This window comes from Schistocerca nitens, chromosome 7 (genome assembly GCF_023898315.1).
Source record: "Schistocerca nitens isolate TAMUIC-IGC-003100 chromosome 7, iqSchNite1.1, whole genome shotgun sequence".
Taxonomy (NCBI): Eukaryota; Metazoa; Arthropoda; class Insecta; order Orthoptera; family Acrididae; genus Schistocerca; species Schistocerca nitens.
This window is the reverse complement of record NC_064620.1, coordinates 162,769,726-162,787,260: the sequence shown is the minus strand read 5'-3', so window position 1 is coordinate 162,787,260 and position 17,535 is coordinate 162,769,726.

The window sequence follows — 17,535 nt, the reverse complement described above, 5'->3', positions numbered from 1 at the left end:
TGTGACGAAAATTTTGGGATATCGCTACATTTCACGTTAAGAAAAGGTAAATCAGAAATTGTAAGGAAAAATAAACTTTGATAAGAGATTTAGAAAAATGTTTCCCTGGTTTTCATCGAAAAATCTGAAAAATGTATTTTACGTAGCGAAGCTATTCTCCACCATATTTCAACTGGAACCATTATGGGAATAATCAGCACAATATTAGCCTGTTTCCATTGTTATTGCCCCCCCCCCCCACCGTTCCCCCTGGTTTTGAAAAATTTGCTTTATTATTCTCAGTTGGTAAGAGAAAGAGATAGGGAGCTGTATGGGAGAAAGCAAAAGATTACTAATACTATTTTCCATTTCAGATAGTGATTAAAAGCTATACTTGTAGCCCTCTTGGTTCAGTTCACAGATCACTGACGAAAAGAGGATTGCGAAACGTTGATCTTATGCCACATCATAAAGAATATTCAGCGAAAAGTCAGGAGACAACTTTACAAACGGAGTATGATTATAGTGTGCAAGGCCTTTGCTTCTAAGCACATTCTTAACAGACGAAATAATGTAACTACTTTCTGAAATTACGGTATTTGTAAGCAAGAAGGGAAGAGAACGCAGATATCAAAATATTATGGTGACGAAATAATGTGTTCTTTGATTATGTACTTATCAAGCTTGGAGTTTCCACTGCAAGCCATTCATTATCACACTTCGTCGGTTTCCATTCCGCTACAACTATACTAGAGTTGTCTCGTTCATGAAGTCTTGCCCTCGAGACATGAGTTGCTGATGGCCTCTAGTTCAGGGTAACGTGCTAGTCCCTGCACAGTAATAACGATCCTCCACAGATCTTTCTCCTTGGCTGTAAGATTGCTCGTTTTGCGCCCACGTGTTCATACTTCAGTACCTGACCTGCTGTCCAGGAGAAAATAGGCATTAATTGCTTGCTCTTATCCCAAGTTCTTGGAGGTACTATCCAATCTAAAAACATTGGACGTGTAATAGCCGTGATTATCAGCCTGCAAATGACGTAAATACTGATAAAATGTGTTCAGTACACTATTCTCAGTCATCATAGAAATATCTGCAGTTATGTAGGTTGTAAGTGTCACCACTATTAGTCTCAAGACACTCTTAAGATACAGGAATTACAGGAATTAAAACTGAGGGTAGCAAGACAAAAGAGAAACTGTTTTCAAATGATGCTTGACTATAGAAGATACAGAATTACTGCCTCAGTTTATTTCCAAAAAGCAAACTGCAAAGATTAGTAGTACAGGTACTGGCATTGAGAAACCGCTAAAATTTTACAATGTTTCAGGACCCAATGAAATGTCTTGCATATTCTATACGGAATTTGCAACTGAGTTTGCTCCCATTATAACCGTAATATAACGTAGGTCACTTGCAAAAAAAACAAAAAAAAAAAACGGCGAACGGCGCCAATAGAAAAGAAAGTTCTGTGGTCACACGCGTCTACAAGACCGGTAGCATAAGTGACTCACAAAACTATCGTCCAATGTAACTGACGTCCATCTGTTTTACAATCGTAGAACATATTCTGGGCTCAAACATAACCATATCAATCAACATGGATTACGAAAACTCGCCATGCGAAAAGCAATGTATGGAAGTCATGGATCAAGGCCATGAGGTGGATGCAGTATGTATTGACTTCTGAAAAGCATTGTTTTCGCTAACACGGAAGGCTAATTATGTGGAGTATTACACTAAATTTGTGGAGCTGTTAACTTCACAAATCACAAAAAAGTAGTCAATAAGTGGCGACAGGAATCAGTCAGACATAGACTTGGGGGTAATAGTTCGAGATATATGAAATGAAATGATTACATACGGTCAATCGCAGGTAGGCCAAGTAACAGATTCAGTTCGTTAGCAGGACACTGGGAAAAAGCACTCAGTCTACAATACAGACAGTTTCCAACTAAATCGTGCGTTCTATCTTTGCGTGTTGCTCAAGTGTGTGGGACCCATAACAAATAGGACTAACAGGGGAGACTGAACAGATCCAGAGGAGGGCAGGTTTGTCTGTCTCAAGGGATAGCTTCAGGTAGATGCTGCCGAGCCGAATTGGCCGACGTTTGAAGACAGTCGCCAGTTATCCCGCGAAAGCCTGCTTACAAAGTTCCAGGAATCTGTGCTGTGTGAAGAATCTATAGATATTCTTCTGCTGCTTAAGTATCGCTCCCTTAAGGAACTATGAGAACTAAATTAGACAGATTACGGCACCCACAGAGGCGTGAAGGTAATCAATGTTCCCGCGCCCCACACGCACTTGGAACTATAAGAAACCCAAAGTGTCCTGTGTCTAGTTACAGAGTAACAGGTTACTTATGTTGCCCCAATTAATTTCCGTGAAAACACCTTCACAACAGTGAAAAAATCCGTAATGTATAACCACCAAAAGGTGAAACACAAAATACATAATAACTGAGCAACTCCCAGGCGAAAAATGTTCGCTTGTAACAGTGTGTTCAGTCTGTTCTGTCAGCAAACAGTACAAATCCAAAGCTCTTCACTGTTCAAAATGTCGACCACCATGATCACGGCAAAGCGAACAGCGACGCACTATCGACTGCCTTATAAGCACGCCACTACTTCTGCGGCTCTGACCATATCATCGACCAAATTTGTGAAAGTATCGACATACAGTTGCTGAACAGTTCAAAGAAAACTTGAATCTCCTTTTTCATTCGGTACCCCAATCGTACAATTATAATTAGTGGTGACTTCATCTATTCTCGATATTTCGGGGGAAGTACGTGTTTAATGCAACAATGCGAGAAAAAATATAATTTAAAATTTTTTCAAAATATTAACTTTTGTTTTCAGTATAAGCATCAATTACTAGAAAAAATTGGCAAAAAGTAAACAAAAAATGTTAATGAGGTGGTTTCTCTTCGGAACAACTGGGACAGAGTTTTCAACTACCCATCGTTCTATGTGGTATATTTGAAAGCAGTTTCGGGTTTTTCCTAGACATATTGCCCCATCTCAACTTCCATAGACTCATAATGCCTAAAACAAATTATAGTCCTAAATAACAAGCAACAATGAGCCAAAAAGTTATTAAACTGACACACATTTAGCAAGGATTCAGAAACGCAGCTGGTTCTTGTTCGCTCGGAGTAATCAGTGCTATCGACAGGATATCTCAAATTAATTCCATACTTGTAGATTTTCAGATGGTTTTTATTCAAATTTTGTGCATACGGAATATGGTTCAAATGGCTCTGAGCACCATGGGACTCAACTGCTGTGGTCATTAGTCCCCTAGAACTTAGAACTACTTAAACCTAACCGACCTAAGGACATCACACACATCCATGCCCGAGGCAGGATTCGAATCTGCGACCGTAGCAGTCGCACGGTTCCGGACTGCGCGCCTAGAACCGCGAGACCACATACGGAATATCTCAGTTTTGTGAATGGATTCATGATTTCGTGTCAGAAAGGTCACAGAGCGTGGTAACTGACGGGAATGCATCGCGCGAAGCGGAAGTGATATTTGTCGATTCACAAGAAACTGTTACCGGCCCTCTAGGTAATTCTAATTTATAATTGTGTGAAAACCTAAGAACGAAAGTAACTTCCATATGATGTTACTGCAAGTAACATAGCTCAATGAAATTTGGACCATGCATAGAAATGACTGCTACCGTATAGTACAGAATAAAACTGAAATACGCGACGAGTCGAACAGAATGACATTTTTTTCTTGGAACGAGGGGATATTGGCGAATGGAGTGGCCTACCCGTTTTATCGTGGGACGTGTTGGAAAGACGTGTTGTAGCTCGTCCACGTGCTCCAACGACCAGCCAAAAGTTTTTAACCGCGTTGTTGGATGAGTGGAACGCCCTACCACAAGAACTTCTTACCAACCTCGTGAGTAGCATAGCTGGACGCTGCAGAGTATGCGATGCCGTCTGTGTTGATCAAACACCCTATTAAGAACCAGCATGCATCAGATTCTGAAATATCTGAATTTTTGAACCATTAAAAATCCAAATATCCACGGGTGTACTGCCGGTTTACAGTGTCCAACGGGCACAATATTTCGGCGATCATACATGTCGCCATCATCAGGTGAACTGACGGACTGAGCTCCTGTGAACGTGCCGGCACGGAGATCCGTACACTATGGCTGCTCAGGTGGAACTGGGTTCGGTCGCGGCGGCGGCGGATTTAAATACCCTCCGCCCGCGGCGCGCTCACTCCGCCGTCCGCGCCCCGCGCCACGGTCGCGCGGTGGAACAGATTGCGACGGCGTCTGAGATGACGTCGGTGTGATGGCTCCGTCCGCCGTGGTCGTCACAACTATACATTTGCTCGATTTACTCTTGATTAACCCAATCGCTGGTTCCCAAGCCTTGCTAAGATTATAGCCACAGTCACGATTTATGAGGTCGTTATTGGTGCGAATTTCGATGGCCTCTCTAACAACGCTGTCCCAGTATCTCGACGTCTGTACCAGAATCCTCGTGCGTTCATACTCCATAGCGTGATTTTCCGACAAACAATGTTCAGCGACCGCCGACTTGCTCGGATACATCAGTCGAGTGTGCCTCTGGTGTTCACGGCATCGATCCTCGACGGTACGCATCGTCTGACCAATATACGACTTGCCACATTGACACGGAATCTGGTACACGCCGGCCTTCCTCAAACCGAGGTCATCTTTGGCGCTCCCCACCAGTGCACGAGTTTTATTCGGAGGGCAAAACACCGTTCCGACCCGGTGTTTCTTCAAAATGCGGGCGATCTTTCCCGAGAGTGCGCCTGTATATGGGATAAACGCAGTGCCTACCTCCTCCCTCGTGATTTCATCCATATCCACAGGTTGTGCTGTAGAGGTTGGGCGGAGATCACGTTGAATCTGCCACTCTGAGTACCCATTTTTTCGAAATACGGTTCTCAGATGTTCCAATTCCTGGGGTAGACTCTCTGCGTCAGAGATAGTGCGCGCCCTATGTACTAGAGTTTTAAGTACCCCATTCCTCTGTGAAGGGTGGTGGCAGCTGTCTGCGTGCAAATACAGATCAGTGTGCGTTGTCTTCCGATACACCCCATGACCTAGGGTGCCGTCAGGCCTTCTCTTGACCAAGACGTCAAGGAAAGGTAGTTTACCCTCCGTTTCAGTCTCCATAGTGAATTTGATGTTGGGGTGTATGGAGTTTAGATGTGTAAGGAAGTCAAGGAGTTTATCCATACCATGTGGCCAGATGACGAAAGTGTCGTCCACGTAACGGAAAAAGCAAGTAGGTTTCCATTCGGATGACGACAGGGCTTCCTCCTCGAAGTTCTCCATGTACAAATTCGCTACCACCGGTGAGAGTGGGCTACCCATGGCGACTCCCTCCGTCTGTTCGTAGTATTCTCCATTAAAAAGAAAATACGTGGAAGTCAAGACATGCCTAAAAAGTTCAGTGGTCTTCTCGTCAAACTTCTGACTAATCAATTCTAGTGACTCTCGCAGGGGTACCCTCGTGAACAAGGAAACGACGTCAAAACTCACCATGATATCTGACTCACCCAACGAGAAGCTATCAAGGCGTTTAACAAAATCCACGGAATTACGGATGTGATGAGGGCATTTACCCACGTAAGGACTTAATATTCCCGTCAGGTATTTGGCCAACAAATATGTAGGTGCCCTGATGTTGCTGACAATGGGGCGTAATGGTACCCCCTCTTTGTCAACCTTCGGGAGTCCATATAGTCTAGGCGGTACCGGACCTTGGGGTAACAATTTCTTAGCGTCACCCTCCGGTAATTCTGCGTCCTTGAGAAGCGACCTCGTCTTGTTGTCCACCTTCTTTGTAGGGTCAACGCTGATCTTCCGGTAGGAATCGTCATTTAGCAGGCTCTGCATCTTATCAGTGTAGTCCTTATGGGAGACAACAACTGTAGCATTGCCTTTGTCAGCCGGTAAGACAACAATTTCAGAGCGCTCCCTCAGATCACGAATGGCCGCCCTCTCTTTACTAGTGATATTTGACTTCATCGGCTTGGATTTCGTCAACGCACGACAAGTTTCACGACGTATTTCCTCAGCTGATTCAGGCGGAAGTCGAGCTGCAACCTGTTCAACAACACTAACAATTTCTGCGACTGGAGTGAACTTGGGGGTGGGAGCGAAGTTGAGACCTTTCTGCAAAACCGAGACCGCATCAACACTCAACGCCATGCCACTCAAATTGATGACAGTCTTGCCCGGAACCTGCAGAGATGGTTTGTCAAGGAGACGTGAGAACTTAGCTGTTTGACGTCCCGTTGCCTTCTTACGGGCGGAATCAGCTGCAACCCAGGTGACACCATCAATCCAATCCCAGGAAAAAGAAGTGAAATTACTAGCCAGTTGCAAATGTAGTTTGAGTAATTCCTGTGAGATAAACTCAAGGCTCCGGCGGGTGAATTGCACTCTCTCACGTACCAATGCGAGGCTGGCTCGTATCTTGATTCTCTTAGCTGCTGCAGAATCGATGTGATGCATAACCTTAGCAAAATTTGGAACAACGTTCTCGGAACGACATCTCTTTAGAAAGGCAAGAGTACTTAGCAAACGACATCTACGGTGGCGCAACTTTTCAAATTTCTTCATGCTGCGATACATCCCCTCCCCGTAAAGGTGTATGATGTGATTCTTGAGTTTCTCCCGGCGTATTTGATAATCAAAATATCCACGGGTGTACTGCCGGTCTACAGTGTCCAACGGGCACAATATTTCGGCGATCATACATGTCGCCATCATCAGGTGAACTGACGGACTGAGCTCCTGTGAACGTGCCGGCACGGAGATCCGTACACTATGGCTGCTCAGGTGGAACTGGGTTCGGTCGCGGCGGCGGCGGATTTAAATACCCTCCGCCCGCGGCGCGCTCACTCCGCCGTCCGCGCCCCGCGCCACGGTCGCGCGGTGGAACAGATTGCGACGGCGTCTGAGATGACGTCGGTGTGATGGCTCCGTCCGCCGTGGTCGTCACAACTATACATTTGCTCGATTTACTCTTGATTAACCCAATCGCTGGTTCCCAAGCCTTGCTAAGATTATAGCCACAGTCACGATTTATGAGGTCGTCATTGGTGCGAATTTCGATGGCCTCTCTAACAACGCTGTCCCAGTATCTCGACGTCTGTACCAGAATCCTCGTGCGTTCATACTCCATAGCGTGATTTTCCGACAAACAATGTTCAGCGACCGCCGACTTGCTCGGATACATCAGTCGACTGTGCCTCTGGTGTTCACGGCATCGATCCTCGACGGTACGCATCGTCTGACCAATATACGACTGATGTATCCGAGCAAGTCGGCGGTCGCTGAACATTGTTTGTCGGAAAATCACGCTATGGAGTATGAACGCACGAGGATTCTGGTACAGACGTCGAGATACTGGGACAGCGTTGTTAGAGAGGCCATCGAAATTCGCACCAATGACGACCTCATAAATCGTGACTGTGGCTATAATCTTAGCAAGGCTTGGGAACCAGCGATTGGGTTAATCAAGAGTAAATCGAGCAAATGTATAGTTGTGACGACCACGGCGGACGGAGCCATCACACCGACGTCATCTCAGACGCCGTCGCAATCTGTTCCACCGCGCGACCGTGGCGCGGGGCGCGGACGGCGGAGTGAGCGCGCCGCGGGCGGAGGGTATTTAAATCCGCCGCCGCCGCGACCGAACCCAGTTCCACCTGAGCAGCCATAGTGTACGGATCTCCGTGCCGGCACGTTCACAGGAGCTCAGTCCGTCAGTTCACCTGATGGTGGCGACATGTATGATCGCCGAAATATTGTGCCCGTTGGACACTTTAGACCGGCAGTACACCCGTGGATATTTTGATTATCAAATACGCCGGGAGAAACTCAAGAATCACATTAAAAATCCAACTGGCGCAAGAACTGGAGCCAAACTATTGCAAAAAGCGCCGAGAATTTGACCATAGAGTGCTTGTGAAACCGTGTGTACAACATTACATCAAGAAAATAATGTTCACTGATGAGGCGTATTTTCTGTTGAATGGCAAGCAGTACTGCAGGATTGTGGTGACAGAAGACCCATACACAACGATGGACTGTGTGATGTAGCATTTGGATTAGGAGGGCGGGGGGCGCAATTCTTCGAAGATGGCGCCGGAAACGCATTAAAAATGGTCGGCGAACGCTACCGCAATATGTTAAGAGTTTTTGTAATCTCAACTGAATTCTGTGAACACTCAAAAGTTTTGGTTTCAACAAGGTTGCACGATCTGTTATACATAGATTGCAACAGTGGACCTGTTACGAGAGAGGCTCCCTTTCTGTAGGGGTATTTGAAATCTTATGTATGCGCCTACAAACCACAATCACCTCCAGAACTCAAGGCCGGAATTCGTGGTGTAATTTCAGAGTTATAGGTGCAAATATGCCAAAACGTTATGGAAAACTGCATCGAAGGAACGAGAGAGTACATGCAGAGCCGTGGAGGGCTTCTGAGTAATATCATATACATGATCGTAGATAGCATTCACTGCAGTAAACGTAATTATGTATTACCATCAATAAATTTGTGTTTTATTATGCACTATAAAGTTACGTTCTTTATGGGACACCTTCCATCATCCACTGACAGGAATGAAATGTGTGTTCAAAATCGTTGGGACACATAAATTGCGTTCTTTACGACAGGGTGTAATTACTCATTAACAAGTTCTCTTCAGTGTATTCTGCGACAGGTGCATTTATTGAGCAAGTTTGAATGGGTTTATTGAGGAATCTCCCACACGGTAATCTCAAATTCTACTACGCTAACAATTCTTTATAGATAATCTTCGACAGCCTTGCCGCTTGAACGATCCGGTTTCTCGTAGGTTTCTATGCACTTAGGATGACGCCTGTTGTACAACTTCACTCCATTCATTTACTTGCCATTCACAACAAACCGTACATTAAACTCGTGTCTGCATGTTACTGTAACGTGTACTGTTCTATTTCCGCAACCAGTTACGAACTGTTACCAGTGGTACACTTCACCACGGACTCTTCACTTCACCACAAACACCAACATACGAACGACAGGGTAGTTACTTGTAAAGAGATGCAAGCAGTTCACAGGAAAAGACTCTTAATGCACTGATTAGTTATGACCTCATATAGGATGAGATATTTATTTTAGACCAGTGGTTTTTAGTACAGGGTGTACAAATAGGCACGGTCAAACTTTTAGCAAACGTTCCTCAGACTTCTAGGAAGAACCTGTGTTGTACGTACATTGGTCAGGAAACCCTTTATTTCGACATTAGAGCTCAGTTTATACAACTATTCAACGCCTTAAACACGGGATACGCGAAGGAAAAGAACGTATCTACACAGTATGAAACGCTTTCCTAAATGAAAAGAAATTCAAAATGACCTCCGTTAGCAAGGATATATGCTTCGATCCGCTGTTGCATTGAATCCCTGTTGCTCCGATGTATCCCTGAAGAACTGCGAATTGTTTCACAACCTTTGACAATGTGGACACGCAGACTCTGAACATTTTGTAGCAGGCTTCCATAAATGAGAGCTTTGAAATGCCTCCACCAATAAAAGTTTAGTTGGTAAAGGTCCGGAGAAAGTGGTGGCCAGGGAATTGGTTCATCTTTACGTATCCATCTGTTGCAGTATCTGTTATTTAGAAGCTTATGAAGACTAACACTGAAATAAGGAGCCCCATCTTGCATGAACTACATGTTGTGATGCACTCGCAAAAGTCACACGTTCCAGCACAACAAAACAGTATTCTCTAAGAAAGCATGGTAAGTTTCTCTGTTGAGGTTGGGTGAAGAACATGAGGTCCTAACAAATAGTCACCAGCAGTGCCGGCCCAGACGTAGACAGAAAAATTTTATTGCTGACCTGATTCCATAGTTTTGTCAGGACTGTCGGCAGCCCATAATAAGGAATAGGAGTGGACGCAAAAGGGAACCTTGCAGGACTTCCTTTGTGCTTCCTTCCTTGTCACTATAATTTTTCGTACTTCCAACATTGTTTAGATTGTTTAGCACAGCTTTTTACGTCGTGATTGTTAAGTTAATGCGAGTGCTGCAAAATTGCTGAACTGGCCGCTAAATAAAATGCCACTAGTTAAAAATTGCAGAATTCGTCGCTAAATGAAATGCCACTAGTTAAAAAACTTGGTTCAAACAAGTTGTGTTTCCCATGATTACTGTGATTTTGAAGAGGTAGAGAATGACCTCTAACTCCGAAATAAAGCGTTTGCTGCTCCACGTCCATATAACATATTTTATTCGTTTTGTAAATAAAAAGCACGTTTTCTTGCTGCAATGTATTTTATTTCTTCCAAACGCGTTTCGTATTTTACTTTAAGGCGTCTTCAATGAAATCTAGAATGATGCAGTTTTGCTTTGATATGCGATATCTGTAATTATAAAACAGTTGGCGTCTTATTTTTTATGTAAATAAGTGATAACGTGCAACTATTCGCGTGTTTGGTAGACATCTGCACGCACGCGTTGCTGAAAGTTTGTGCATACCTTTTGATTACACGCTGTATAAGCAGTGCGTGTCTCTGTTAGTGAATGTACGTCGTCTTTCAACAACAACCCCAGCCGTTGATAAACGTGATTGTGGTGCACTTCCGTACCAGTTCTAAACTTCAACTGCGGTTTCCGTATTACACTTCCAGATAATTGATAAATAACAGCTCCAGTTGCTAAAAAGTTCTTCATTTCACTCCGGGACTGGTTTAAGCTTGTGTGCTGAAACCGCTCTCTATTTTAATCTGAAACTGACATGTAAATGGAACCAAACGTTGTACATAATGATATAATGAATAAGTAATTTACACAACAGAATGTAGGAGCTCCAGAATTAAAAGACTTCAAGATTACTCATGCACAGTATAAGTAAAGAAAAAAATAACTTATAGTGTGCTGACAAATTGCCTGTTGACTTATGTCTCGGGTTCTTCGGCCGACGTTTGTTTGATGACTTTTCTGACGTTTCGCCACACAGGAGGGGCTCGCATTATCAAAGCTTCACCCTCCACTGCTGGTGCCAGACTTGAGACGAGCTCGCAGCCGCAGATTTTATGTGCGTGACGCGTCAACGTCTGAGGGCTTCCCCTATCATTACTGCTGTGGTTCTACCTCACCGCTTCCAACTGTCGTTTGCTGCAGCATGGGAATCCAGGAACCTTCACGCTGAGAGTAACGTTTTCCTCATTGAAACTACTGTCGTGTTTGTTGATCTCTGTGGCTTCTCTGAACAAGAGAGCGTGGTACCTCTTCTCCACAGAAAGAACTTCCGTGTCGGTGAACTTTATTACCTGGCCGGTCTCATACAGCTCCTGCTCCACCATGCCCGATTTCTCCTTCTATTCTAATCGGCAATAACGTTTATTTTCGGTGATCATTGTGTTGTTGGATCACGCAGTCACTCCAGCACGTGTAAAAGAAAAAATGGCCATGTAATAATTATAAAAAAATGTACGTTTTGAGGAATCAAAGGTATTGGCACGCTTTCCGATTAACTGGAACTATATTTTGACGTCTTAGAAAATTTAATTTGCTTGCTTTACCGATGAAAAATTGAAGGTAATTATTTACACTACTGACCATTAAAATTGCTACACCAAGAAGAAATGCAGTTGATAAACGGATAATCATGGGAAAAAGATGTTATACTAGAACTGACATGTGATTACATTTTCACGCAATTTGGATGCATAGATCCTGAGAAATAAGTATCAAGAACAACCAGCAGAGGCCGTAATAACGGCCTTGATAAGCCTGGGCATTAAGTCAAACAGACCTTGGATAGCGTGTACAGGTACAGCTGCCCATGCAGCTTCAACACGATACCACAGTTCATCAACAGTAGTGACTCGCGTATTGTGACGAGCCAGTTGCTCGGCTACCATTGACCAGACGTTTTCAATTGGCGAGAGATCTGGAGGATGTGATGAGCAGCTGTCGAACATTTTCTGTATCCAGAAAGGCCCGTACAGGACCTGCAACATGCGGTCGTGCATTATCCTGCTGAAATGTTGGGTTTCGCAGGGATCGAATGAAGGGTTGAGCCACGGGTCGTAACACATCTGAAATGCAACGTCCACTGTTCAAAGTGCCATAAATGCGAACAAGAGGTGACCGAGACGTGTAACCAATGACACCCCATCACGCCGGGTGATACGCCAGTATGGCGATGACGAATACACGCTGCCGATGTGCATTCACCACGATGTCTCCAAACACGGATGCGACCATCATGATGCTGTAAACAGAACCTGGATTCATCCGAAAAAATGACGTTTTGCCATTCGTGTAGCCAGGTTCCTCGTTCAGTACAGCACCGCAGGCGCTCCTGTCTGTGATGCAGCGTCAAGGGTAACCGCAGCCATGCTCTCCGAGCTGATAGCCCATGCTGCTGCAAACGACGTCGAACTGTTCGTGCAGATGGTTGTTGTCTTGCAAACGTCCCCATCTGTTGACTCAGGGGTCGAGACGTGGCTGCACGGTCCGTTACAGCCATGCGGATAAGATGCCTGTCATCTCGACGACTAGTGATACGAGGCCGTTGGGATACAGCACGGCGTTCCGTATTACCCTCCTGAACCCACCGATTCCATATTCTGCTAACAGTCATTGGATCTCGACCAACACGAGCAGTAATGTCACGAGATAAAGCGCAATCGCGATAGGCTATAATCCGACCTTTATCAAAGTCGGAAACGTGATGGTGCGCATTTCTCCTCCTTACACGAGGCATCACAACAACGTTTCACCAGCTAACGCCGGCCAACTGCTGTTTGTGTATGAGAAATCGGTTGGAAACTTTCCTCATGTCAGGACGTTGTAGGTGTCGCCACCGGCGCCAACCTTGTGTGAATGCTCTGAAAAGCTAATCATTTGCATATCACAGCATCTTCTTTCTGTCGGTTAAATTTCGCGTCTGTAGCACGTCATTTTCGTGGTGTAGTAATTTTAATGGCCAGTAGTGTAGATGTAAAGAAATTCTAAAATATCTGCAGTGGTCGGTGCATTCAGGTCAGTCGTAAATTTATGTTCACTGGCGGACAAACGTTAGCACAAAAGAAACCACAGAGGTCGCTTACATGTCAACGTCGATTGCTTATTTCAAGATAAGACCACGAACGCAGCTAGTAAATCGTGGAATGTCTTTGAAGGAAGTATTAGTAAAGGGAGGAAACTGCAGTTGAAGTCTAATGATAGCCTTGTAGGCGTAAAACCGGTTAACGAAATAAATTAATACTCAATGTACAATATAAACACTACTGTGATTTTCGTCTGCACACTGGTGTTTCTTAATGTGAAACGCTCATTTAGCGTATTTTCCCTGCGTTTTTGTACGTGAGCATGATTTCTGTTTCTTCATAAACGTCTATATCCATAGAGTACCCCTTCTTCAGAATTAAGTGGTTGTTTTCGATACCGTGCAACGTGTGACTATCTTGTGTGATGTGAGCTGCAAAAGCGGATTTACCATCTGTGTTCTTCCTTTTTAATTTAAAATTTCTTCACGTTTGTCCGATATAGTTAGGCTTACAACCAGATAAATAGATTCCGTAATGCCACCCTTTTGGTATGAGTCTTGCGTTGAGTTAATGGTGTGTCTTAGAGGTGTGCACATTACGTTTTCCTAAAACATTATCTAGTCTGAGAACTCGCCATAGAAAGGAAGAGATACATATTGTTTTTTACTTATTTCCTCTAGACTTGTCAGCAACCATGCTGTGGTGGGCATTATTCTGTGCTCCACTTCACAACCAGTTGAGTTTCTTTTCTACTTTATTAACATGTAGCGAGATTTTAGAGGAGTCCATTTATAGCAGATGAAAGGAAGGTATTTTTGTTTTGAGCTTGATGATCAGGCAGAAATAATGTCGGCAGATGTAGGTTTATGATATATTCGGAAAACATGTCTTCCAGATAAATCCAAGCAGCATTCATTAATGTATTCTGTTTCTGTTCTTAAAGGTAGAAGGAAAAGAAAACCAAAATTAAAGTGTATAAGGCTGTGAAACTTTGTCCTAATAAGCTAAAGTGTTTTGTATAATGTCTAGAAGCATATTTCGTTTTTCTTATTAAAGTTTCTAATATTTCACACTGGAAATATAATTAGCAGATAAAAGTTTCTCGAATTTCTAAGCTGTGCTTACATTCAGAGGTGGTGTTTACAGCTTTCCTCCTTTCCAAAGGATGAGGAAGAGTTCACGAAGCACAGTGAAACTACCGAGAAGCTTCTGTGAAACCAACGTACCAGGCACACGCCCTCATCTGCACATGGGCGTCTCAGACTGATTTTGTTCTTTTTTTTGAATCCTTCACTTTCAAGACAGTGTAAAATGAGGAATTAAGAAGCTGGAAATCGCTAGTAGATGGAGGTGGTTTCATTTCCTCGTGGTTTTTCTGAGGTTTCTTTTAAAGGGCTTCATGCGAATACTGGGATGTTTCCTGCCACTAGGCCAATTTTCTTTCCGTTGAACAGTAATTGACCTAATGATGGACAACATTTCTTCATTCTGAAGTATCCATAACGTCCATTTATATTGTACTCGGTCCTTGTCATTCCCGCTGTTTATAATCGCAGTCCTGTTCCTTTCCTCTGTGCTGACAAGCTTTACGCTCGGTGTTGGTGTCCATTTGGCATATCATTAATTTTCACGCCCACTCTGGTTTTGTGCGGACCACGGCGCCTGGAAATTTTGCTAACAGATATCAGTGTATTCGTTTCTCCTATGTCGTCATACCAATGAAATTACGTGTGTCATTCGTTTGTCGAATTTTAACCCCCGAGGGGGTTGTCAAACGCAGTTTTATGTTATGAGACTACGGACTATCAAATTTCACTGTTTACGCCACTTTTAAAGGTTGCTACGTTTGTGCCTGGTCAGTTAATTTCATTTACGTCTGATTCTAGATCCACAAAAAAATACGCGTTTTGTTCAAAAGCGAATGCGATAGAAGCTACAGTACCGACAGACAAATCAAAATCAAACGGTACAATATAGAGGTTGTTGACCTTCCCTTTCGAATGATAATTGCGTCGGTAGACGACAATTTCGTAATGATGACTCCCACGCACAGTACAGTTTAAAATTCCAACATCCATTTTAATGAACATCAGTCACAACCTTTTGTTTCAGCATTTGCATGCTTCAGTCCTACTGTGGCTTACCGGAACAACATTCGCACTCGCCCTAATCTTCCAAACGCAATCGTTCCGAGTAAGAGTTCGTACTTGGTTTCTGATACAGCATCACACTTTACCAACGTTGTTACGGTCTGTGCATCTGCACTGTAGAATTAATTTTGCCGCTCATCAAAAAATTTCAACAATTTTATACCGGCCTCAGGTGTAGCAGTTGTAGAATTAGGGAAAAAGCTCGATACAGTGACTGACTGATTTTCATTCGCTTTCTTTCCCTATTCTTGTTTCAGTCATTGTTCCTCCAGTTTTCCTTTTCATTACTTATGATTTTACACCCCAGATTTATGGGTATTCTTGTTTTCTTTTTCATTCACCGCTTCTCAGTTCCTTTTGTTTATTCGTCTCCTTCCTCGTCTACGTTTTATGCAAATCTTGCTTGTCCGACAGCAGATTCCATGGTACCTGCAGAAACATCGTCTTTATTGATGTTTTCTCTCTGTTAACTGAAGATTTTTTTCATTATTTATTTATTTATTTGTTGCCACTGAATTTTGATCTGCTGCCTAGCTGTGGCTGACCATCTATTATTATAAATTTTTAAGTGACAATACGTTTTATGCTTTGAAAAATGGGGATACTATTCACCTGTATTATGTTAACGTGTTAGTGAACTACATACACATTTCTAATGGTAATAGTTTAGTGTTTTAGTATATTATACTAAATTAAAATTATAATATAAAGTAAACCTATGTAAATTAAAATTGTTCATTCTCAGCTATATATATATTTATGAAATTATAAAAAAATATTTACCATTACTTTTCTGATATTATTCTATATTTCTTTCTTTATGTGACATTGACTCCCGCATGCGTGAAAATGTATATACACTACAGGCCATTAAAATTGCTACACCAAGAAGAAATGCAGATGATAAACGGGTATTCATTGGACAAATATATTATACTAGAACTGACATGTTATTACATTTTCACGCAATATTGGTGCATAGATCCTGAGAAATCAGTATCCAGAACAACCACCTCTGGCCGTAATAACGGCCTTGATACGCCTGGGCATTGAGTCAAACAGAACTTGGATGGCGTGTACAGGTACAGCTGCCCATACGATACCACAGGTCGTCGAGAGTAGTGACTGGCGTATTGTGACGAGCCAGTTGCTCGGCCACCATTGACCAGACGTTTTCAATTGGTGAGAGATCTGGAGAATGTACTGGACAGAAAGGCCCGTACAGGACCTTCAACATGCGGTCGTGCATTATCCTGGTCAAATGTAGGGTTTCGCAGGGATCGAATGAAGGGTAGAGCCACGGGTCGCAACACATCCGAAATGTAACGTCCACTGTTCAAAGTGCCGTCAATGCGAACAAGAGGTGACCGAGATGAGTAACCAATGGCACCCCATACCATCACGCCGGGTGTTACGCCAGTATGGCGATGATGAATACACGCTTCCAATGTGCGTTCACCGTGATGTCGCCAAACACGGATGCGAACATCATGATGGTGTAAACACAAACTGGAATCATCTGAAAAAATGCCGTTTTGCCATTCGTGCACCCAGGTTCGTCGTTGAGTACACCATCGCAGTCGCTCCTGTCTGTGATGCAGTGTCAAGGGTAACCGCAGCCATGGTCTACGAGCTGATAGTCCATGGTGCTGCAAACGTCGTCGAACTGTTCGTGTAGATGGTTGTTGTCTTGCAAACGACCCCATCTGTTGACTCAGGGATCGAGACGTGGCTGCAGATAAGATGCCTGTCATCTCGACTGCTAGTGATACGAGGCCGTTGGGATCCAGCACGGTGTTCCGTATTACCTTCCTGAACCCACCGATTCCATATTCTGCTAACAGTCATTGGATATCGACCAACGCGAGCAGCAATGTCGCGATACGATAAACCGCAATCGCGATAGGCTACAATCCGATCTTTATCAAAGTCGGAAATGTGATGGTACGCATTTCTCCTTCTTACACGAGACATCACAACAACGTTTCACTAGGTAACGACGGTCCACTGCTGTTTGTGTATGAGAAATCGGTTGGAAACTTTCCTCATGTCAGCACGTTGTAGGTGTCGCCACCGGCGCCAACCTTGTGTGAATGCTCTGAAAAGCTAATCATTTGCATATCACAGCATCATCTTCCTGTCGGTTAAATTTCGCGTCTGTAGCACGTCATCTTCGTGGTGTAGCAATTTTAATGGCCAGTAGTGTAGATGTTCCAACGCCTCTCAGCCAGTCTCCGTCCCTAGCTGGTTCACATGAACTCTGTCTCCAACCACAGGAGGCACAATCTGTCGCAATGCTGTACTGAATCGTGAGACGAGCACAAGAAATTATGTAAATGTG